Genomic DNA, 25,160 nt, shown 5'->3' with positions numbered 1-25,160 from the left:
TTTCCGTGCACAGTACCAATCTGCAGCAGACCTGTCGCTGCCCTGTGCCAGCACACAGATGTTTGGCCACTGTCCTTTCAGCGAGAGTCCGTCTGGATTCTGTGAAGATAAACAGAGAGAACAGTTCACACAGAACAACAAGTCTGCGATGTTTTCCACGGCGGGAAACAGTGATACTCACGTTTTTTTGGTGCTTTCAAAGTGATGAGACATCGACCTTTATCATTAAAAGGACACATCCTGCTCCATTCCAGGAGCATGTGGTTGCGGGACGCCGAACAGAGGAAAAATCGGAGATTGCAAATGTCTCGTCAACATTCATTTGAGTATGCCTGCTGTTATATTCAGTGATGTGGTGGTAATATTTTTATGCACAGTTCAGGAAAGGTATGTTGTGTTTACTCAGTAGAACATTGCCTTTGACAAAATAGAACAGGGAAAAAAGAATCAAACCTCTTTAAATTCTTTAAAATAAACCTTTATCTATTTAGAATTATTTGACATTTTGGGGGTTACAATGGCTCGGGGATTCCACAATCTACTTCCCATGTTATAGCTCATTTACCCTACTCACTGTCATGCTGGCAGGCTCCGCCCATTTACCCCACAACATACTAGTACACCGCCATTAGGACACGCTGGATAGTTCCTGAACTCCGCACGTCTATATGTCGTTTAGACAAAACAAGTACGATCAGGTCACATGAGTTGAATCGACTGAACAGTGAGAAATAAGCAATGAACACTGCATAGGCATTATCTTTCACAGTGTGCCGCCTCAGCGAGTGACTGTTTGCAGCATATTACAATGTAGACAGCCCTGTGAACAACAGTCAGGTGCTGGTGTGTACCCAGTGACCTGCGAGACCTTGGGGGAATGCCCTGATTCCTTTTTTTCAATTTCGTATTAGTGCCTCAAAGATTTTAACATACACACCCTCATCACATCAGTTGTCAATTTCACAGATTACCGAAAAATGGAGCAAAATAACACTCAAATTCTCTGTATTATCACAGAAACACAGGACAAGTTACAAAGTTTGAAAGCGTCTAAAAGATAACATCAGCCAACATTTCCAACACCTGTTTATATGTGTGTGTGTGTGTGTGTGTGTGTGTGTGCATAGATGCATGGTTGGGAAAGTTATGATAGGAAGCTCGGAGCTGATGAGGGCCCCTTAGAGTCTGGTTGATGGATGGATCAACGTGGAGGCATCTCTAGAGATAAACCACGGAGGAGGAGGGGAAAGAAAGAGCAGGAGGGGTAAAGAAGAGAACGGTCACAAGGGAGAGTCCCTCAGCACGAAAACAAAGATAAAACACATTGTAACACGGAGACATTGGGGAGCTCCGGGGCAGTAAAAGGAAAGACAAGTAGCACTATTCTGTTTCGGACCGCAAGGAACAGGATGCTCCACGATTGCGATTGTCTGTTGTTAAGTCAAAACCGCTGTAATTCACAAATAAGCCTGGCAGGGGATGAACAAATAGAAGCAGTGCATCACAACAGCTACAGTGATACAGAGAGTTCAGTACATTGGTTAAGTGAGATGGATGGCACGGCATACATGCCTGAAACTAACTATGTGCAGCCAGTAATACTGTAAGGGACCTATTATGCACATTTCCAGCTCTGTATTTTCATTCTGGGACTCCACTGGAGTTTAAAAAAAGCTCCTTATTTATCTCGAACTGCCTGTTATGCAGCCCCTCAGCCGAGCCTCTGAATGAAACAGGCCTCCTTCAGAGGCCTCCCCCTTAAAAGCCCACTTTCCTCTGATTTGGCCGAAAACATCTGGAAGCCTGCCTCGTCCTCTTACCGGTGTGCAGGGTCTGAAATGAAACTGTAAAACTAGCGACTGAAGCTGAGCAACAGAACACACTGTCAGCAATTGTAAATGGCAAATCCATCCCGGCGTGGTTCGAGCCTAATGCCAATCCAGAATTTGAGAGACGGCCCAAGCGTCTGCCGTTAATGTCAGTCAATGTGGAATATAACAATGCATTCATTCTTTCAATCACAATCTGTGTAAACACGTTTTCTGCACGAGGACACGGAAATGAGCTAAAATGCCGACTGAAGTGGGAACCCCCCCCCCCCCCCCTAACGATTAGCACAGGGAAAAAAACCATCATGTTCAGGAAGTATCAACAACAATGATATCAAAACATCCTCCACCTGCCTATTGAAATCCAATAATCTCAGTGGCTATCTGGTACAGCCTGTTCTCTGTAATCAAACGCAGCCGAATCATGCTGCTAACAGTTGTACTCTGACTAAGAAATGCAGCAGCTGCAGTTACACGATGGCGGGGCTTTTTCGCCGAGGGTTACGGCAGCCACTAAACACTTGTTACGCCGATTTCCGTGCAGATGCTCGGTCGCCATCAAAGGAGAAACTCTGTCTTTTCTCCGTCCAATGATTTTGCACGGTCATTCTGACTTCCTCCTCGCGCGCCCATGTATCCTCTTTCCCTCCTCCTATATGTCGGTTTGTGTTCGTCTCCCCGAGAAATTAATGGGAACCTGTGAGGAAGGACAGAGTCCCAAAAAGTCCAGGAAATGTGAATTTTGGTGACACGACGTGTATTTTTTTTTTCTTCTTTCATGTGAATTGAGACACGCAGGGAAAAACTGCACCAGATTGGGAGCAGTTGGAAAATTAAATGCAGCAAATAAAGATGACCTGCATATACAATTGGGTAGCGCTGAAGATGATCATATTTTGCTAATATCTTCATGGTCGAATGCGCTTATTGTAAGTCGCTTCGTGACAAAAGCGTCTGCTCAATGTAATGCTTTCATATGGACACGTTGGCAGTAGATTAAGTGGCTGTCTGAGAAAACAGGATGAACCATGAGCACTAATTTACTTGTAGTTATTTTTCATCCAAGCATCAACTAAATCATTTTTCACTGACTCAAACATAACATATGCAAATCTAAAAACTTACAGTAGATATGACTTGGGTGGTGTAGGAATGTGCTATTCACACTATAAGGCTTTGAAAACTTTTGACCAGACTGTATAAGCTCACGGGCTCAGTGGCATGTGTAGCCGTGGCACCAATAACCTATAGACTGGGAGGACAAAAGCCACACACCCTTAGCGACTACCAGTGAAGAGTTAAGTATTCCATCTCCATTCTTCATTCACATTTGCCCGTTCCCTTCCACTTTCTCATTGGCCCCTCACAGTGTGAAATGCATTGTCGTGCCGAGCCCATGCGGTGCCAGGGACCAGCCAGCACCTCCTTGTAAAACCCCCATGTCCAATTTCAATTCTCCTGCTCCTTCCACCATTCGCCCTATCTAATTAAATCTACACTCAGTGGGTCCTGGGCACGGCAAAACTGCATTGTGGGGTCCCGGGACAAGCAAAACAAATGGAGACCCCAAGCATGCGGAGATTAGAAGCAGACACTCCATGTGGCTTTTGTATGTATGGGGGGGGGGGGGGCAAGAAGGAGGGTGAGACTGCACGAGAGGAGGAGAAAGGGGATATAGGAGGTGGAAAAGAAAAAAGTGCAGGAGAAAGTTTGAGGTGGATGTGGATGTGGATGTGGTGGGCATGGAGATGAGCGGAGTGAAGGAGAAAGAATTGAGCAACAGACCGTGGAGAGAGAGAGAGAGAGAGAGAGAGAGAGAGGTGGGAAGTGAAGGAGAGATGGAGAGGAAAACGTGCTGCAGTACGTCGAGATATGAAGATGGTGGAGGAGAGAAGTGTGGGGGGACGCTATTGATGAGACGGATACAAGAAAGGGGATGGAAGTCGTGAAAGACAAGGAAAAGAAAGAAACTACCTTTACGTTCTAACATTAACATTTAACTGCTTGACCACAAGCTTGTGCCTATCACTTCATATCCAGCTGTGTAAATATGTGGATGTGTTAAATGAACCCCAGGCTGAGTGCCCTGCATAAGGGCATCTGCTACGCAAACAAATAAACACAGGCGCTCTAACCTCATAACCTGCTGTTATGTTATGGTGAGCGCACCCACACACACACACACACACACACACCCGTGCACACACACAGACACGCACACACACACACACACCCGTCCGTGCACACACACACACACACACACACACACACACACACCCGTGCACACACACACACACGCACAGTGTGTAATCAGATCAGGCATAACAGCGGTTTCTGTGGTCGTGTTCCTCGCAGCCCATTACCTGTCTAAACATAAGCTCTCTCTCTCCCTCTCTCTCTCTAAGGACTCACGTCTGTCATTCAAGGAAGCTTCAGGGTCTGTGCATCAAGAGGTTGCTTTTTTTTCTTCCAAAAACAAATTCAACCTTAAGCAAATACTTAAATACTGTAGATATCTGCACACGTATCAAACTGCTGTTTGTCTGTTTGTTTGTTTGTTTGTTTTATACCCATCATGTGACGTCTCTTGTATTCCTTGAAACATCATCCCTGATTGTGGTCGGTGAAAATATTAGAGTCTGATCTGTGTTGTCAGCGGCAACATTTTGAAAAATCTAGGAAAAATGTACAGCCATAACAACCTTTAAGTGAATACTATCAACAATACCTTGAGAAAGGTCTTCATTATTACTGTCGGATCAGAGGAAGTTTACAGACAAACTTGCTGGATACTAGAAGAGAAAAACTGTAAAGAAGATTTGTTTATTTGTCAGTTATGCTAACTTCATTTTTGAATTGGAATATATATATATATATATATATATATATATATATATATATATATATATATATATATATATATAGTATAATACCTATATATAGTATAATACCTTTTTGACACCTTGCACAATTATTTTGTTGGTAACTGGAAGAAAAAAGATGAATATCCGTCATCTTCCCTGGTCATAATATGAATAGGTCTTTAGTCGTCAATCAAAATGTGAAACTGTACCAGTGATGTCATACAGAGGTCGAGGGTTTACAGCTGAACCTCAGCAGGCATCAAATAAAAAGAGCAGGAAGGAAGTAAAATAAATGTATTAGCGAGAGAATAATTAAGCAAACTAACGTGAGGTGGGGACGTCCTGTTGAACTGGCGAGCACCGTGTTCCCGAACTTTATTGTGTGACTAAGCTATTGTCTTCCAGCCAAAAATGTGAAACAACCATGAATATATTCAAAGAATAACACTTTTCAAATGGCAAAAGAGCGGAAAGGGGGCGAAAGCAGGAGAAACATTCGGTGTAGTTTGCTGTTCTTGATGAATGTTTTTGGCGATGTGCGGCGCCAAGTGTGGTTAGTTTCACCCGACTGGTCACTTCTTCATCCATTCCTCTCTGTCTCTCTCTTGTGTGTCCTACACCGTGTGTCTTGCTTTAAGCTGCTCACCTTTAGCTCTCTGAGGAAATACATGATTCAGCCTGAGACGCGGCCACGTCCTCCTCAAAGTTAAGAGCTCACAGATGAATGGCGGTCTTGGGGGGACAGGGAAGATCTGAGCCGCAATTAGGAATATCTTTGGCCTTGAATTCAATTATGGGTCATGTTTTGTCATGATTTACGGCCACATCTAACGTCTCCCTCTGCCGTTATGAGACGCATCACGGCATCATTTGTTAAAGTTGCCTCCTTTGTCCCGCAAATGTATGTCTCGTCTGAAAGCAACGCTCTCAGCCGTCCTGAAACAACAGAGAGAATGGATTTGATTTGTGTGTTGCGAGAGGGAAGTGAGGGCATTGGTCACTGTAGTTTTAGTTGTACTGCCCTCTACTGGTGAAGTGCAAAAGACTTTGAACTTTTTTTTTTTATGGTGTGTGGTAACCATGTGTCACACAGATAGCAGACATTTGAAAAAGATAAAAGAAGAGCTTTTGGACAATAACTTGTTGAATAGCAATATATGACTAATTATCTTCCATAATACAAATAACTATGTGCCTGGAAGGGACAGTTTGAAATTGTACGTGGAGTGCGGCAGGAAAGTAAAATATCAAACTTCATTTTCAATCAAACGACATTCGTCTCGCTTTAATTCCCGCCTATTGCTCCTCTAGAGTATGAACTCAGGAGTCCATCTGTAAATGAACTTCAGCTAAGAGGCCATATAGGGCACACACACACACACACACACACACACACACTGAGAGGGCATACTAGATCAATCCCCTACTGCCCAATTAGGGCTGACAGTAGGATTAAGGAAGGCTGACTCCCCGGGTCACGTGAACTCTGTTGTCTGATACAGTTTCCCTCTGGAGACACACACAGGACTGATAGCGCACAGAGAAGTGTGTGTGTGTGTGTGTGTGTGTGTGTGTGTGTGTGTGTGTGTAGGGAGTATAGTGGAAGGGGAGAATCATTTGTTCTCCCCATGACATGTGTGTGTGTGTGTGTGTGTGTGTGTGTGTGTGTGAGCGCTGGATGGAGTATGTGCGTGCGACGCCGTGTGTCCGTGCAGGGGGAAGGCTCGTTCATACATGTGCACTGGTGCGAGCAGAAAACATGCATGTGTTACCTCCTCCTCCGCTAAATCCTCTGGACCTCTTCAGGTGTATCAGATTACCATATGATCCATCACCGTATCATTACAGCATCCATCATTATAACTCTCTATCGTTTTCGGAGCACCGACCGGAGAAATGTCACACACAAGTTCTGCCTACTTCATTGAGCCGCAGCGGTGATGCCCCATTTGTGCGACCCGCTCACGAACGACCCAGATTTACACAAAAGGAAATGCAGTGGCTGCAAAAGTCTGCTACAAAGCTAGAAGGTGTGATGGCGAATGTGCATGCAGTCTCCCTGAACCCGAGTTCCACGTTCCATCAGTCACACACTATCCATATTTCATGACCATGCTGGTCAGTTATTCAGAGAGAGAGAGAGAGAGAGAGAGAGAGAGAGAGAGAGAGAGAGAGGCCCTTTCTCGTTTCAAAACTGCCTCTGTGCGCACGCAGAAGATAATGGGCCCCAGTGTTGTCTGTGGCCGAGCGCCAAGTATTTTGTTTTCCACAACTGGAAGAGGAGAGGGAGGAAAAGTCAAGGTGGTTACTCAACCGTGTGTCAGGATATAATGTATTACCCCCAGTTAAGTGGCATAAATTGTTTATTAGCAGCGAATAAGCAATAGTGGAATCCAAATACATGAGGGCAGGGAGGGCTTCCTGTGGACATCCGATAATGTCTTTCAGAAGGTAATAGTGCATGCACACATACACGTGTACGTGCACCATCGCTTCTTGTCGAGGCAGAAGAGGTTGTGTTGTGTGACTCTTCTTGTCTGTCTGTGGTAAAAGAAGTGTTTGCTCTTGCAGGGGCAGCACCTCCAAAAACGTGCACACGGGGATCAGAATCAGAGAATTCGCCGCGTGACCCGGGTCGTCTCCGAAACCGAACGGGTTCGAGCCTCACACAGTAGGAGCCCCTGTGCGTGAACAGCACAAAACTTTGGGCATTCAATCAAATGGCCGTCTCCGTTAGATGAAAGGACGTAGTGAACGGCTGGTCAGAGATAAGAGACAAAGTAGATATTGAGTGTCAGGTTTACAGGCTCGTGGGCTGATGGAATAGGTGTTCTTATCAGTACGACTTGCAGCAGGTCATACATAACACAGTACATTTATAACAAAAAAGTTCCACTGGTACAATGTGTAAATTTATTTCACAATCTGCTGGACTCTGTGTCTACACCAGAACACAACCTTGCTAAAGTGTTCATGCAAGAATGTTTACGTGTGTGTGTGTGTGTGTGTGTGTGTGTGTGCTTGTGTGCGTGCGTGTGTGTGTGTGTGTGTGTGTGTGTGTGGGTGTATATACGTGTGCGCCTGTCTGGGAAAATTCTTTGGCCCCAGAGACTCCATTACAATCAGCGACAGAACGGGCGTGAACACCATTCATTTTCTCAGAGCCTCAAACATATGTAAAATCATGTTTCTGGTTGCGTCTCGAAAAATCCCTCATGCGACGCACCCAGAGCTCACGGAAAACCCTCGGCCGGCACCGAAGTTGGACAGCGGCTCAGTGTAATCGAACATGAAAAAGGCCTCCTCTCTCTACGCATTTCCTCGACCCTGACAGCTCGCTAATGAGGGTATTGATTGCAGCAACACATGCTGATGAAGGACCAATGGGCCAGGCGCCGTACAGTGACATGTGTTAACAATGCCGCGTGATTAAACTGTGGCTGGGAAACTCAATATCTCTCTCCGGCCAATCACACTGGAGGTAGCTTTCACCGAAAAAATAGGAAGGGAGCACTCGGAGAAAGGGAGAATGCAAATACACACTGGATGCATTATCAGTCTTGTAAAAGTTGGAACGCGTGTTCAGTGAGGGTGACAAGAATCCACTGCCCTGCATGCACAAGTTGTCTCAACTATTCGCTGTCGTTGATGTGCAGTACCAACTTCAATATGATAGTTTGTAAAAAAAATAAAAAAATTGATAAATGTAATCTTGCCTTTAAATTTACGGTTTTTATTTACCGCTGGAATTTGTCCTAAGTTGCAACCAAAGGACTTCAGCTTTAGGGAGAAAAAAAAAGGAGACATTTTTAAACTTTGAAATAAGTATAGTACATTATGAAACCCCCGGTAAAATCACAAATTGTGGGGGTTTTTTTACACCTAGCTTTTGTACCTTTTTTTATATTTGGATTTTCCGTCTTTGTGCAAAGCGTAGCTCACCATCTCTTGGCTGTAGCTTCATATTTAAGGGTCAGATGGGACAGTGGTACCAAACTCACAGGCAGAAAGTGAATGTCTATGTCTCAAAATGTCTATAAATTCCTTTAAGACCCAACATTTTTCATTAAAATATGAAAGAATACAGGGTTTTGTTCAGAGACTATATATATATATATATATATATATATATATATATATATATATATATATATATATATATATATATATATATATATATATATATATATATATATATATGAGTCCATGGGTGGTCAGCACTAAGACCAAGAAAACTAAACAATAAGCCAAGCTTTTCATGCTTCACATGAAAACACACTCACCGGCACACAAACAGCTGGATCTCCGGCCGTCTCCACCGTTCTTTGCCTCCGTCTGCGGATTAGACCAGGAAATTTGTCTTGTTTTCAGGGTCTCGTCCGTCTTCCCCTGGCTCATCGCGGGCGACACGCCTGGGGGTCTTCACACGGAGACAGACAAACGCAGCTCCACTCAATACGTGTTTACATCCAACAATTTCCAGACTCGAGTTTGCCTTTCTGCTCATGAAATAACCCCTCCACACCATCACCTTGAATCATCATTAAAAATGTCTTTCTCTCCCGGACTCTTTTATTCTGCATATAAAGTCTCAGCAGTTATTTCTCTGGCTGCTGCCGTCCCTGCCCATTCAGGGGATGTCAATGCTCCAACTCTTTTTCTCTCTGTTGAAGTTTTTTGACAAGAGCTAAACAACTTGTCCTTTTTTATTGATCCATCATATACAGAAATTGAGCTGAACAAGCTGATCACAACGGCCACAAGTCGTTTCCTACTTCTAATCCATCAGCTTTGAAGCTTTTTCGATGGAATGGACGTAGAAAATATGTAGACAAAGCCCCAACATGACAAAGCCTCCCTCTACCCTAGGCGCACACACACACACACACACACACACACACACACACACACACACACACGCACACAACCACAGTTAACCCAAATTTGACATTAAATTGGCAACAGTAAATTTGCCAGATATTTGTCAAATTGAGCTTCAAGGCTGAGATGTTAGATCTTGAAAAACAGGTTTCACACACACACACACACACACACACACACACACACGCACACACACACACCTAGTCCTAGTTTTAACACACTGCAAATGTCCAGAATACCTCTGAACCTCGTCCAAGAAAATGTTCCAAACCCCGTTAATGATTTCAATGGAAAGAAAAAACAAACAGGTTCCTCTCGTGCGCCTGCATGATAGCCATTTGGGTGCAATTTAAAGCTATTAATACTTCATTTTCATAATTGTAGGGGTCATCTCTGGGGTGTCTGGATATTTCCCCAGCAGCTGACTGCACAGCAGAGAGTTTCGTCTGGCCGGGGAGATAATCAAAGCTCAGAGTCTGGTTAGAGTTACACTGTCAAATCAAAGGTGATTTTTTTTGGCACTTGTTTCATTAAAGTATACAATGAAGACTGACAGGTGAGAGAGTGACAAGGAGAATTGTAATCTCCTGAAACCGACCTCACTGTGTTTTGACTGTAAGATGAATTCTCGCTCTCTGGGGTATTTCTATTGCCATTGAGTTATGAGTTTGCACAATCTCACCTGAATCACCAACAATGACAAAAATGATACATTCGAGACATTAAGCTGTTGATGTAAATAAATAACGAACCGCTCCAGTTGTCACGTTACAGGCTCATGCAGAATCCAACAACGGCCGAATTGGACTGATTAAAGGGAGTTGATGACCCAGTTGATTTTCTCATTTTGTCAGGTGCCCTTTTCCTTAATTTACAGAAATCCTTTTGGACAAAAAATGTGATTTCCCTCATGGTTCTCTACTCGATCTTAATGGTTTTCCACTTGCTGAAGACAATGTCCAGTAAAAAAATTAAACAAACCTAGAATTAGCAAAAGGCAACCCAAGCACAGTGCTTCAGCAAACTGAGTCGCTGTGACCTGCAGAGAGAGGAAAGCGCTGAACGTGAAGAACCCTGAGAAAGAGACTCATTTCCCAAAAACTCCATCAGTTTACCACTCAGCACTTCTCTGCCCGTTGTCAACATGGGATTGTTAAGTTTAGAGAGTTGAGGTTCGAGGAGATCATCCGTCTGTCCACCGCTGCCGGCCTCGACCCCGCTAGACGGAGTGAAGGCGGGCCGACAGTTTCGCGGCTTCCGCTCACAATGCAATCAAGTGCTTTCGTGTTCAATCGACCATCAAACGCGGCCGAGGCCACGCCAGTGCAGAGGGAAAACAACATCAGGCCCGAAAGCCACTGCAGCCGCCCTGAAAAACTCTCCACACATAAACACGGGAGAGGCCTCGTCGGCAGGACCAGGGCTGGACTGGCCATCTGGCATACCGGGCATTTTCCCGGTGTGGGCCGACGCCCCTTTGGGCCGAATCGCCGATATAGTTTATAGGCCTTTTTTTGGGGGGCCGAACTGACAGCGGCCCATTGGTTAATTTTCTTTATTGGCACTGGCCCGAGCCAATCAAATCCAGGAACCCATTCCCCACTTCCCCACGATTGGTCAGGGGATAGGACCTGTACAAATGGGGTTACGTTACCTTGCGTAAGCATGGACGCCTGGCCCATAAATGCTATTGAAGTCTGACCAATCACGGTGGGTGTGGGCCGCTTGGGCCAAAACTGCGGGGGCCGATTTTTTGTCCCAGTCCGGCCCTGGGCAGGACCCAGATGGAGGGTGTGCTGTCGGAGACTGCACCGCGACATTTGCTCAGTCGTAGAAGTCAGCACCTTCTGGTCTTCTGTGGTATTTTGTATTTTAAATCTACAAGATTATTACAATCTTTTTTTGCAGAATCTGAAGGAAAATCTGTTAAATTATTCAACTAAAACAGCTTAAATCCCACTGAGAGACACTGGACTGTTTTCATATACAAGTCTGAAAGAATACATCTTGTAAACTCGTGTCAAATAATAATATCAAAGAGACATGAACAAAAAACCTAGACTGACTGGTTCATAAAATTTGAGTTATCCAGTTTTCCAGAATATATGTCCATAGTTATAATTCAGGCAGACATATGGCCAGAAAAAATGAAGGGGTCTCACCTGCTACTAACAGAGATATAAATGGAAAAGAACAGTTACCAATTTTTACTGCACACACACAAACCCCCTGACCCACAATGTAAAAACTGGAGGCAAACAATGCCAATTAACAGTTAGATCATGGAAAATATGTTTAAACTCGTGGCACCACAGACGAGGTCAAACCAGGAAACAGTGGGTGTAAAAGAACACTCACTGTTTCTTTCTCTTTTGTGATTTTAAAAAAAATTTTTTACTGCTGAATTAGACCCCTGTGAAGCGCTGCACCTTGCAGACAGGGTCTCCTTTTACGTGCAACAGGGTTTCTCCACCTCGGGGCCTATAAAGTGCAGCCATCTGGCCCTGGACTGGTGAATTGAACTCATTACGTTACATCGAGAGAGAAAATGAAATAAAGGGGAGGAAAAGGTAATCGGCAGACCTACGGATGTGAATGACTAATGGGGGAAAAGCACCGGAGGTAAACGTATAAAACAAAAAAGAGAGCCCAGTTTGACACCTCAGTATATTTCACAGCCTCTTCTTAGCACAATATAATTACTGCAAGAGTCTCTGAGGTTCTACAGCATCATCTTTATCAGTGTTTAGTTCTTCATTTTAGACAAAGGTAGAAAGCCAACTCTGGCCACTACACCCGGAATGGATAACTTTATTTTCATCATAAAAGAGACTCAAATAAAACCCAATTTTTCTTCCTAACAAGTGGCATAATACAACTTGAAATAACTGAAGACACAATCTATCAGCAGCTGAAGGTTTATTTCCATCAGTAAAAACACTGACGGAAACACTACTAGTGAACTAATAACATTTAAAAGGTTAATAGAAGCTCTATGTATTACAAGCGTCATAAAATGCTGTAATATTGACAAATATGTACATTGTGTAATAAAACAGATTCCTGGCTATTATTGTCGTATATTTACTTTGACTGTGCACTTTATGAGCATCCTCGGTAGCATGAGAAGATGGTGAGGATGGACCCGCTGCCGACACAGCGCTGCTTTGCTTCTCAGCGAGCTAACCATTTGTGTAAAGTTACAGAATGCAATATACGAATATTTGGCTATACCCTTGCCTCCGAGTGAAGTTTTTACTTCTCCAATGAATGAGTCTCAACACCTGAAGGACTGTCACACAATTCTGCACAAATATCCATGGTTCCCAGAGGATAACCCTCACCCTAATCCTATTATATAAGATCATTAACATGTAAAATGTGTTATACCTGCTAGGCGTGTTCTTAGTAGGGATGGTTACCACTTTTTTGTGTCCGATCCGATTACGATCATGCAACCTTGAGTGTCTGCCGATACCGATACCGATCCCATACTAATCTGATACAATCTTTTCCCCACCTAAATAAAATATTTATGTGGCATTGTTCAGGATGCACTTTGCTTAACCTAGCCATTTAAAACCTCATACTCAACTGTGAAACAAATAATTAACTCCCCTAAAGGAAGACACACATAGCCAGCAACATGACTCAGTTATGGAACAAGCAAGCAAAAAACCAATTGGGTTGTAAACTGTTAGTTAAATAATAATAAATGAACATAGAAATATGATGCCACAGCATCGTTCAAGGCTTAAGTCGACATGTAAATATGCATTTATTTGGTATGTTTACTGTAATGTATCGGATCGGATTTTACTTCTTATTTCTTCCGATATGCGATCCAGTCATTTTGGACAGTATGGCCCCGATACCGATATGGAATATCAGATTGGGCCGTCCCTAGTACATAGTGCCATTATGGTGTGTTATCATTCAGTACAGCATCACAGCCACATTTATTGTAGCAGGATCATAGTTGTGCTATGACGTGCCCCTTAACCAAAAACGTCCTCATACTCTGCTGTTCTGCATGTGAGTGACCTCTAACCACCAAGTAACCGTAAGACAGTCTTATCCACGAAAACAACTTAACCCACATTTACCACATTAGATATATTTCTATATATAATGCGTCTTATAACTTCAGTCGTTGCTGCCCTTTACCGTCATACAGGCGCGATGTACAAAGCACAGTAACACATTTGCACACAAGCCACTGATCTTTGTAACGGCTGTACCTGGAAACAGTCAGCCCCCGTCTAATTCTTCCCCCCGACACACTGGGCCAACAGTTGCAGTAGCATGGGGGAAAACCAAATGTCAGATTCTGCTTTACAAAAGAGAAAAAAATATTTTGCAAATCAAGCACCTGTTTATTACTATCATTAGCCAGCTATCTGAACGGGAGGCTGTGGGTTAAGTGCATCTGGCATGGCTTAATATAGCACGCAAACTACTGCGATGGCAAGTGACCATAAAACCACACATGTAGTAGTTAATACCCACCTCACTCTGTGCCATTAAAAACTGATTAAGGACTTCAAACGGCCTCCGTCACAGAAGCGCTCTTCTGCTTGGGTTTAGGAGAAAACACCAAGGTCTCTATAAACAGCTCTGGTTTGGACTGTTGTGGTCTGATTGGTGTTCTACTGTATTAATGTGGTCAAAATTAGTCATTATGATAGCACCATACTTTGACTGTGCATTTGTGTGGGCAGTGCACGGCTTTTAATGCGTGTTTGTCCTTTAACATAAGCACATAGATGCGCTGAACCGACGCAAACTTGAACAGAGAAATGATGCTGAGCCATAAAGCAAACGGGTTATACAACATTTAGTCACACAGTGTTTCATACTGCTTTAGCGGACATCAAGACACAACATGGGGTTACTGTGTATAGTATATAACACCCGGTAATGAATTTAAGCATCTTTATAGTTGCATGGCATATGTTTTTTTTGTTTTTTTTAAATCCTCATGTCAATCTCCATGTCCAAAATACAATGAAACAGGGTTGGAAGTGAAGCCAGAATGATTCATGGTCGCTTACTTACAGTAGATCACGGCAAATTCTATCTCACACAACCTCAGATGGTACGAGGGAATTCCACACAGACGTGCACCTGAAAATAAACTAAAAACAGACTACACTTTAAGGGCTGCCGCATTTTTTCTCTGGTACAAGTAAGTGAGAGGGGGGAAGAAAAAACATTCGGCATATGTTAAGGTACCACTACTATTCTTTCACATCATCTTCCAAAAAACATGAGGTATGCGGAACATCTGCAAAGCATTTGCAGAATTAAAAATAAATTAATAAATAATAATGGGCGTCTGGGGCTCTGCCAGGATTTTGAGTCCAGTTTAATAGCACATGGCTTCATGGTTTGTATTAATTTACCCTGGGCTTTGGCATTTGGCAGCAGGCTGAAATGAAAGAGAGTAGCCCGGAGCAAAACACATAATATTTACTGTTAAAATACATATTGGAGCGGGAGGATTTTTCGACCTCACTTTTTCCATCCCAAATTACAGAGCTTGAAGTGCAAATGTGTCCGTGCCTGGTAAGAGGTTAGTTTAAGTGTGAATATAGTGTTCCAGCTATGCATGCCAGCAGCAGATGATAAGAAGCCCGATAAGACATTAATGCTTTTACGGAAATGCAACTCAAGCATGAAAACGCAAACCTCCAACACTGCTGTTGAGATTTACTGATACGAACACTTAGTACTTGTAATTTTTTTCAGGGAAATATATCTCATACGTAATATAGAATTCAGGATGCACAACATTTTATGATGATGAAAACTGTTGTTGTATTGTGGTAGAAATGAAATATGAGTATTCTAGTGGAGAGATTTCATATTCATGTGACAGTTTCTTTTTTCACTGGCTTTTTATACGGAAGCAATTTTTATGAGAAGGCAGATTAAAGGCACCTGCCCTTTATCAAAGGCCATTTATATACCACAGATGGTATCACATACCGTATTTCCTGATGAAAGCTTATGGAAATGCTCAAAACAATTTTCCCCACTTTGTCAGAGGGCTGCTTAGTTGCAGCTGCAATCCGTGTTTTATCTGTAACGTAAATCAAATTGTGACTCAACGCTTCGACAGTAAACTGTGATGCTGAAAATGAAAATGAAGAAAAGATCAAAAACACTCGAATCTGGTCACATGGTTGCTGAGAGATTGTCAGAGTTTAATTCACATTGTATGTGTTTGGACAGACTGAGGAAGTGATTTTAAACTCATTTGGTAGATAACCACTACACTAAAAGGGTATTTTGATAATTAGCAAATCATACGCTGGCCTCAACACATTTTTCTACTCTTTGCTTCGCAGTGATGGTCGCTCAAGGCTCTGAAAGGCGATCAAAGGCTCTTCATACACCATTAACCAGGAAGTGCAGCCATAACGACTTGAGTCTGTTGCCACTTTTGACACCCTTTCCTGGATTCTGCTGGAAGTCTGCACTCGCCCAGAATAAATCCTCCGTGTTGAAACGCACCTAATCTCTCTCTCACAGATTTAATAAATGATAACGGTAAAACAGTGAAGGTCGGTGGAATGAGTTTTCTTGCAGTGAAATGCTGCAAATCATAACAATGGTAATTTATCTCATGGCAAATAGAACATAGGCCAATTAATACATTTAATACACATCAAAAAAAGGTGAGGTCAGCTGAAATGATGAGACAATAAAGCATGGAATAAATGCATACATTTTTCTTAAAACGCATATTGGTTGGTATTTGTTTGGAATTTGGATATTGTGTGTTATTTTAAAATTCTGTATTAATAAAAAGAACTTGAAGGCTCAACGAATCCGTTGTGTGTCTGTCCATCAATGCCTGTGTTTTTATTTTCATTTGTTTAAACAAATATCACTGTATTGCATAATCCTGGGTCACCACAACTCAAATAACTCTCACGTCCTCGCGCTCTCAGGTGTGGAGACGCCTCGGCCTTGACTTTGGGCCTATTGAGGTGAAATGGTTTCCAGTTCACTGTGAGAGGCCTGATCTAATGCTTCTGGATGTCATGTGTGTCCATGGAAGGGCGACCGCACACACACACACACACACACACACACACAAGCTTATTATACAGTATTTCCTCATTTAGCATCTGTCGGCTGTTGGACACAACCTGCCACGAAAGACCTCCAGGGTTGATAACTAAGAAACATAAAACAGGTGCACACACACACACAACCACACAAACACACACACACACACACACTCACACACATTCGAACACCAAAGGAAGAGAGGAAATGGCCCCGAAATAGTGACAGAGAATGTGTGAAAGGGGGATATTTCCTGGTTCTGCTGAATATCAATGCACATGTGCGGAGGTGTGTCGGCATTGTTTGAACCACCGTTTGCGAAGTGGCAAAGTCGACCAATGTAGATGAAGAGCTTTTGCTGCTCAAGACAGACGATTAGTGTGTGACATGCAGAGCTTTGTATGAAAAACTTCCAAGGAAATGGGATTCTATAGTAATAATCTATTCGTGCAATATCTGCTTCATTAATCCAATAGTTCTTTGTCTCAGCTCGGCTTCTTTCATTTTCTTCATCAAATCTTCCTTTCAGATCACTTTAGAATGTGGAATACATTACATCTCAAACGCGGATTAAATGTGAAATCAATCAATGGCTTTTTATCTTCTTTCTCACTGCAACCGGATGAATTTATAAACTGGTGTTTCATTAATCTTATCTCACAGGGCCTTCAGCATCAGAGAGTCGGTCCCCTACCCCCTGCTGCGTTTGCATACATGTTCTCCTACAGCAGGTAGACACAGGTTATTGCAGATATCTGAAAAGGCAGTTTGCCATGGTTTTAGACGCAGCAGGGGGTCGGACAGCATGTGAGGCTTTGACTGATTTCGCTTGTCTAGTGTGAACAATGATTTTCTTCGACTTTCTTCTTATCTTCTCTTACTATTTATTAAAACTGTACAAATATGGATTCGATGTTTTGTCACTATGTGACTCAGAACTAAACTCATAAGCAGATTTTTACAGTTTTTTTTGTCTCAATGGCATTCAATATTCAAAAAGCATTGGTCCATACTGAAGCCACTTTTTCAAAACGCTTCATACAGTCTGAATCACCAACATGCATTTGGTTCAAACCATTAATCTCACCTCCAAAACTCACTCGAATGAACACAAGACATTGTATTCGTCGCACAAAAAGTTTGTTTGACCAGAACACTGGAAACAATTCTCCCACTGTCAGTCCCTGACTTAAGAAACACTAACAAAAGGAAGCATCACATAAATGATGAACTTTTATCATTTAAGTTTGAATGCTTTTTCACATGAATCACTATTATATCATAAAATGAAATAATCACATTATATTCTATTGACTGTGCTAAAGTATATGTAAAAAGAATGAATCCAAATTTTTCTCTATATCCTTGCAGGAAGTAATTTACCTGTACAAAAGGGAAAGGTTGAAACAAAAAAATCCCCAAATTCCAGGGCTACACTGCTGATTTAAAAAAAAAAAACATGACAGGTTTACTGTGATACCACGACATGAAGTATTCTAATTTTAAATTCAGTTGATTAGTAGTCGAGGAGAGTGTCGAATTTCTGAAACAAGCTCCAGGAAAATGCGCGTGAGAAGAGGTTTGCTGAAAGAGAAGGAGAACTAGCGAGGGAGTTTGTTTGCATTCCCACATAGTGTTTATATCATTGGTGTGCCACGCAGTGCAGCCCTGCTCTCTCTGTGTGTGTGTGTGTGTGTGTGTGTGTGTGTGTGTGTGTGTGTTTGTGTGAGGATCATGAATCATTCTCCCTCGACGATGTGGGACGAGTCTCTGACAGCAAAGTGAAACCATTAGACCCGAATAGAAGTGGAACGAGGACATTTCATTCACAAAAATCAATTTCAGTTTACTTTTCTGTATACAACAAGTTTCTCTTCCCCTCATGGAAAACATATTTGCACAAAAGGTTATAACATAATCCACTCGATTTGTATAACGTTTACGTTTATGTTTTGCAGTAATTAATTTAAACAGTTTGCAGTCGGCCGACTCCGTAGAAAGGATGGATGAATGAACGCATGGGCGCTGAGTTGGCCTCGTCAAAAACCTCTACATACATATAATCTGTGTGTCTGTTTCAATCCAGTGTTTTGTTGTGTTTTGCAGCTCATTGTTTATATAAGAAAATGTGTTGGTATCTGAGAATTAAGATTTTTTGCAAATATGAGTTTGTTTTTGGCCTAAAAGAAATCCATGGCTGCCTGCGTTGGAATTGGAATATTATAACCTTCACCCCGAATGATAAACCTGTAGGGTGACTAGACAGTACAGAGTGGTATCAATCCTCTCATATTACTTTCAACAAGAAAGTGAAAAAGGGTGTTTACTCAAGTGTCAGAGTACTATTCTTTAAATACAGGAAAACACCCTGAGGGGTGAATGAAATAAGTTTTGTCCAAGTTGAACTAAATATTGCCTGAATGCAATGGCAAGCGTTCTCTTTCCTCAGGTGAACCATATTCATACGAGAATAAATTCACCTTTACTACCAGCCTACAACAACACAGCTGCAATAGCAAAAGCCAGCCAGTCCATTCCTGTGGTGTCGGGGTCTGGGGGTGTCGAGAGAGCTGACCCCCAACACACAGCAAATAAAACTGATTTACTGCTGCCTCGCTGGCTGCACCACACTTTATAAAACTGTCCGGGGCAGAGTTATGACCCCAGGTAACGCATACATAGACACACACTCGGAGGCGCGTGTAAACACACACATATGCATACATACAGTGCTTGAAGACACACACGCACAGACATGCGCACACACACCGAAAGATGGATGAGAAATTTGCTCAGAAGACGAGCAATGAACATGTGAGCCCATGCGTTCGCACAGACACCCGCTCACAAACACACCTTTTAAGGGAAAGAACAGGATTCACATAAATTAACTATTATGGACATTTTTAAGACCCAAAATTTGACTTAAACACATGAAGTTCTTAGTGCTGGCAGGTGACGATTTGAATTCAACGTTACCGTAAATCCTTCCTGTTTTTCTTTCATGTAATTTAGGTTTTAGTAAAAAAAATAAGAGACAGTGTTGACAACCGCAAATGCAATGAAATTTAATGTGGAGACCGAGAGACAAATTGACAAAGAGAAAAAGGCCCTCAGAGAACATTCATGACTCCAAGTGAGTGTGTGAGATTTGCCTGCTCGGTAATGCCTTGCTCCAGGGATGTTGTGCAAGGCAGGTCGAGCTCCCACCTTTTCGAGAGAGCAGAGAGAGGAAGAGTAACATGCAGGAAGATACTTTGTGAAGCTTTTTCTAATCTCTGCGTTTCATCACGCCATGACACAACAAGCTGACCTGGTCTTTATCGCCCTGTCTCACGCTGCTGAGCGTAAACAAGGCACACGACGGTAAAACTAAGACCAGCGTGATTGAACAACTAGATAAACTGTCTGTATATATATATTCATGGAACATTTTTAAAAATGCATGGCTTAATGGTCTGATCCTTCTTTCTTGATTTTATTTGTTTTTATAACGTATAAATTGTGTTTATCAAGACATGCATCGTGTCGCATGTTACACATCGTCAGCATACAACGTCTTCAAAACAGCATGATGTTCATTTTATAAACTATAAGTACGGTACGCCCTGGAGCGCGGATAGCGTGACTGACAGGTAGTACCATCCAATGGGTGCAGTGCAGTGGACGTGCTCTCAGTCAGGCTCCACCCCCTGCTCCTCCAAATATATGGTTACCCCTGATTTCAAAAAAACAACGTGGAATTGGCCGTGCACAAACCAATGGGTGACGGCACGGTGCGTTGCCACTTGGTTGTCACATTTGGTATTTTTCCAAACTATATTTAACAGTTTATCTGAGGCACGTCTCCTGCTGTCATAGGGGGGTTGAGTGAGGGAATGGCATTGGTCGTATAGGATTGGGACAAACAACCTACATGGTCGTTTAGGTCGGAGGACTTGTTGGTTTCCTGGTATGACACAGAACTGTGCACTAAGCTGACTTGAAGTTTTGTTTTACAGGTTTTGCGAGTTGCATTTGGTCGGTAAGCACTCTGCTTTTATTCTGTGGCATTATGAAACTCCTTACCATCTTTTACAGTATTCAATAGACTACATTGTTTATTCCCACATAAACACATACACACACACACACAAAACCTGAAAATAACGACCTTCATCTCCAGAGAGAAACACTGCTCATTAGAGGATGACTGGGTGAAGCATCCAGTGGTGAAAAGTACTGATGACACACCGATGAGCCTGAACCTATTAGGCACAGGATGCAACTCCTCTCTGAGGCGATTGTACTGTGCTGTGTCAACCTCCGACGAGCTCACACGGGGCACGGCAGATGCGTTCGGTTGCATTGTGATGTGTGTATGAGACACCAGAGGACCACACAGACACAAACAATCACAGCCAAACGTCAGCAAACAAAAACAAAAAAAAATGATTTTAGTACTAACTTCTGTTTTCTATATCACTGCACGGTAATCAAATAATCTGATAAACAACACAGGCCCTATATTATAGAATGCTAATAAACAGATATTCCATTAACCCTTGCATCACACATCCCAAAACGCACACACACATCCGATGCAGCGAGGAGCCGGGCATGAAACCATCTGTGTTTTTAGCCAGCCCCCCTTTTCCCGAAAGAGAAAAACCAGAGACATCCGCTCACAAGTTTACCACAACCACCCACTCCACTCGACTAGTTCATCCTTCCAACCCTCTGCTGTGGTGGATCACTGACAATAAGCAGATGTGTTGTGTTTTATCTCGTCATTACACAGAGCTACTGGAGGAAACCTGGGACTAAAAGGTTCAACTCGAATTGGATTTTCAACACTACCGCGTATTATGGAAATAGACGATAATGATCTGATGGCAAAGTGTCAGAGCCGATAACTATTGGAGGCCTTATTGGCAAAAAAAACAATCAGTGCAAATTCAAGTGACACAGGGCTATTTTGCCCTATTTTATTAGTTTGATTAACTAATAGATGACCAAAAATCAAATCCAATTCCTGGACAATTAACAAATGTGTGTGAGGCTTGACGTTTCAATTATACCATCGGGGCCAGGAACGTTTCGGCAGCAGTTGATCATGATAAAGTGCGGATGCTGAGACTAAGCAGATGTGCCGTGCGTTATCTTGTCATGCTACAGTGCTACCAAAGTCAACCCCTCAGTCTTCAGAGGGCTCTGCCGGCCCGCCGCCCTCCTTTTGTGGCCGACTCTAACAGTTTTCCTGATTAACAGCAGCTGTCAGTGCAACAGGGGGGATGACCGGGGACCATTATTAACTATTAACTCTTTCTTGTGGGGCCGTTCGGGGAGACCTGGGTTGCCTAACATAGTGGAAATCTCATAGCATGTGTCAAGTTTGCACCAAGCATATAGACCTCGCACACACAGACACACACGACACTCACACACACACACACATACACACACACACACTGTTTTAACGCACTGCAAACTTCTGAACCTCATCTAAGAAGACAGGAGGGGGTAGTTGATAATATAGATATACGAAGATGAGGAGGAGGGAGACTGGTGGACGGAGGGATGTGAGGGAGGGGAGACTTATAATTGACGTGTGGCTGTCTTGTTAGTGATGGATGAGCGGTTGATTTTATTTAAGCTTGTTACGACGATGGCTTGCGCAAAACCGCACTCGCAGGTCTCCGGGGTATATGGTAAATAATGGGACATGGGCTGCATTTATATAGCACTGTTCTGGCCCATTCACACGCACACGTTCTCACACTGGTGAGGCTGCATCATTCAGTTCATTCAGTGTCTGGTTCAAGGACACCTCGATACACACTGGAGAGATTCCTGGTTCCTGGAGATTGAACCAGGAACCTTTTGATTATTAAAACAACTTTTCCTGAGCTTCACCTTGATTTTCTCACAGTAAGTGGTCGGACAAAACATTTAAAAAAGAACAAATTAAAAAGAAAAGGAAAAGAAAAAAAATTATAAGAAAAAAGGAAAAAATGTAAAAAAATAATAATAATAATAATAAATCCCCCTTTACAGTAAATTCTGTTCAGTTATCATAGCTTAATCCGCTCCAGGACCTCTTACCCAGAGGGTCTTTCCATATCCCTGGGTGGCAGGAAATGCCTGTTGCATCCACAGGATATATGTGGCATTTTTGTGTCTGCAGATTTTTTCACTAAAGTATGACTGAAACTCCTGCATCTTAATTCTGATGGACTTATTGGTCTGTTAGTGCCACTGTCAATACAGTTTTTAATGACTTAACATATTGTCTGTAACTGTCACCGTACACAATGCAAACTATCACTCAGAGGTGCTGAATAGACTTATAAGGACAGACAAATTTACTGCAAGGACCTATTTTTCCCATATTAATTAGGCTATTACGATCGTTCATCCTGAAAACTGAATAGAAACTAGGACCAACGAATAGCTGAAAAGAATAGAAAAGTGCTCCTGACATTGTACGATCTGCGCTCTGTTTTGCCGTTTGAGATACACTGAACCGCGCGACACTGGGGTAAAACAGAAGAAGTGAATCAAACTAGCCTGCACGGGACCTCCTCCCTCCACAGGTGCAGCAACTATTCTGTTTCAGACAGAGGTCACTGTCGTCCCCTCCGAGGGGTGGAGAGATGAAGGGAGGGATGAAGCGACAAGAAGACAGGGCCCTTCAGCGCCTTTTTGGTTCGACAATGGGTTACTTCTGCCTCGCCAAACAGTTGGTTTGTGTGGAGGGAGCGTTTGGAAGTGTGTGTGTGTGCGTGTGTGTGTGTGTGTGTGTGTGTGTGTGCTCTGACCTTGCGATGACCCGAGCCAGTATCTGGTTCACCTGTCCAGAGGGGATCTCCTCATCCCGCTGTCAGGTCATCACTCTCTATCCAACCATTGTCTCTTTGTGGCTGCGGACTGAGCTGAAAAAAATAACTATTGTTAACCCCCGTTTGCAGCAATTGGGAATTAGCAAGACAAGGACGCTTATTATGCGCAGTGAATTTACCCTGAGCGGAGACTTATGCATTCGAACAGGGATCCTCTGACGATGCGAAGACATCTCTTGGGATCAAGTGCGCTTCAAAAGCTTCCAACCAAATCTGATCCTTTGAACGCTCAGTGGAAAATCTATTAAGATTCACTGAAACAAAGTGACCTTGCAGTTATGACTGTCTAGAACCATATCTAAACTGGGACAGAGAGGGGGGGGGGGGGGCAGGAATGGGGTGTGGGGGGTGGCTACACTGTAAGAAATGGCCCTTTTGCTCCCTCCTGTGGGCAAAGCAGTCACACAGCTGTCAATCCCGTCCAGTAAACACTTGTTTAAAGTGCCCATGTTTACAGGCCCATGATTTTAATTTCAGTGTCTTCAAGAACACGTTTACATGGTTTATTTGTTCAAAATGTCCATTGTTTGTCGCTAAAATTGCATCAGTGCCTTTTTTCCATCCTCTGTCTGAAATGCTCAGCTGCCTGATCAGCAGTAAACCCCCGCTGTAACCATGGTCACAATGGCGTCAGTTCTGCCTTCCTCAATTTCGAGCCTGGGTTTGATATTGAAAGTTTTCTCTTTTTATTAGCTCTCTGATATTTCATATACACTTAAAATGCAAAAAAGCCAGAATGCAAATCAGTAGATACAGTTTTTAAGTTGTCTTATATCCTGAAAGCAGAAAGGTAAAAATTACAAATCCTCTTAATGGAAATGGATGACCAGTGTAGAGATGTAACATAGAACCTTATTTCACACGCAACATTTTTCTGACACCATGCAGGATGTAACAACCATTCCTCAAGCGAAGCTCAGAGTGGAAAGGATGAATATCAAACATTGTGAAATGAATAGAAAGGTATGAAGAGTACTGTAATCTGGTGTATGGAGAAGAGCAGTGAACTGGATGTGATAAGTGTTGTGAGGAGTTTTTTCACTGGCTCCTGCTGAGCGATGGAGAGAGGAGAGAGTGGCCTTCACCTCTGCACGACACCCATCCATCCACCTCCGTAACAGGAGCGCATCAGATTGACCATTTGAGTCGTGCACTCACCACAACAAAAGGTCATGGAGAATATCTGTGTGTGTGTGTGTGTGTGTGTGTGTGTGTGTGTGTGTGTGTGTGTGTGCGTGCCTGTGTGTATTTCATGAAAGAGACATCCACGGTTTGGTCTACTTAGCCTCTGTCCTATCATCAAAGGACACAGGTGAGAGCGGCTTTGTGGATCCCGAGTTCTCATGTTACCCTTTCAGCTCAGGGAGTGCACATCAAAGACGGGGGGCTTACAGAGTACAAAAAATACATGCACACACATGCGCACGTGCACGATCGTAAAAAATGCAGGAACACGTCATGTGCACACACGTGCACATAGATTACAAATACATACACACACACACACCGAGTCAGAAACTCACCAACATGTAGCATTACCTCTAAGAATGCATGTGTACAGTATATACAAGCACACATAGAATGAGAGAGAGAGAGAGTGTGTGTGTGTGTGTGTGTGTGTGTGT

The 25,160-nt window shown here is 42.9% G+C and overlaps 1 long non-coding RNA gene across 2 annotated transcripts; it reads right to left on the bottom strand.

The window, feature by feature from the left end:
- Window positions 1–8,981: 8,981 nt before the first annotated feature.
- LOC118299675 lies at window positions 8,982–24,755 on the bottom strand. Of its 2 annotated transcripts, none has more exons than XR_004789920.2 (3): window positions 24,621–24,755; window positions 23,455–23,568; window positions 8,982–9,113 (listed from the first exon to the last, which is right to left on the bottom strand). It is a non-coding gene; the product is annotated as an uncharacterized LOC118299675 (long non-coding RNA). The 2 variants fall into 2 exon arrangements; XR_004789919.2 differs by having other exon boundaries at window positions 23,655–24,739.
- Window positions 24,756–25,160: the final 405 nt, after the last annotated feature.

This window comes from Scophthalmus maximus, chromosome 1 (assembly GCF_022379125.1).
Source record: "Scophthalmus maximus strain ysfricsl-2021 chromosome 1, ASM2237912v1, whole genome shotgun sequence".
Classification (NCBI taxonomy): Eukaryota; Metazoa; Chordata; class Actinopteri; order Pleuronectiformes; family Scophthalmidae; genus Scophthalmus; species Scophthalmus maximus.
This window is presented reverse-complemented; position numbering and strand designations above follow the sequence as displayed.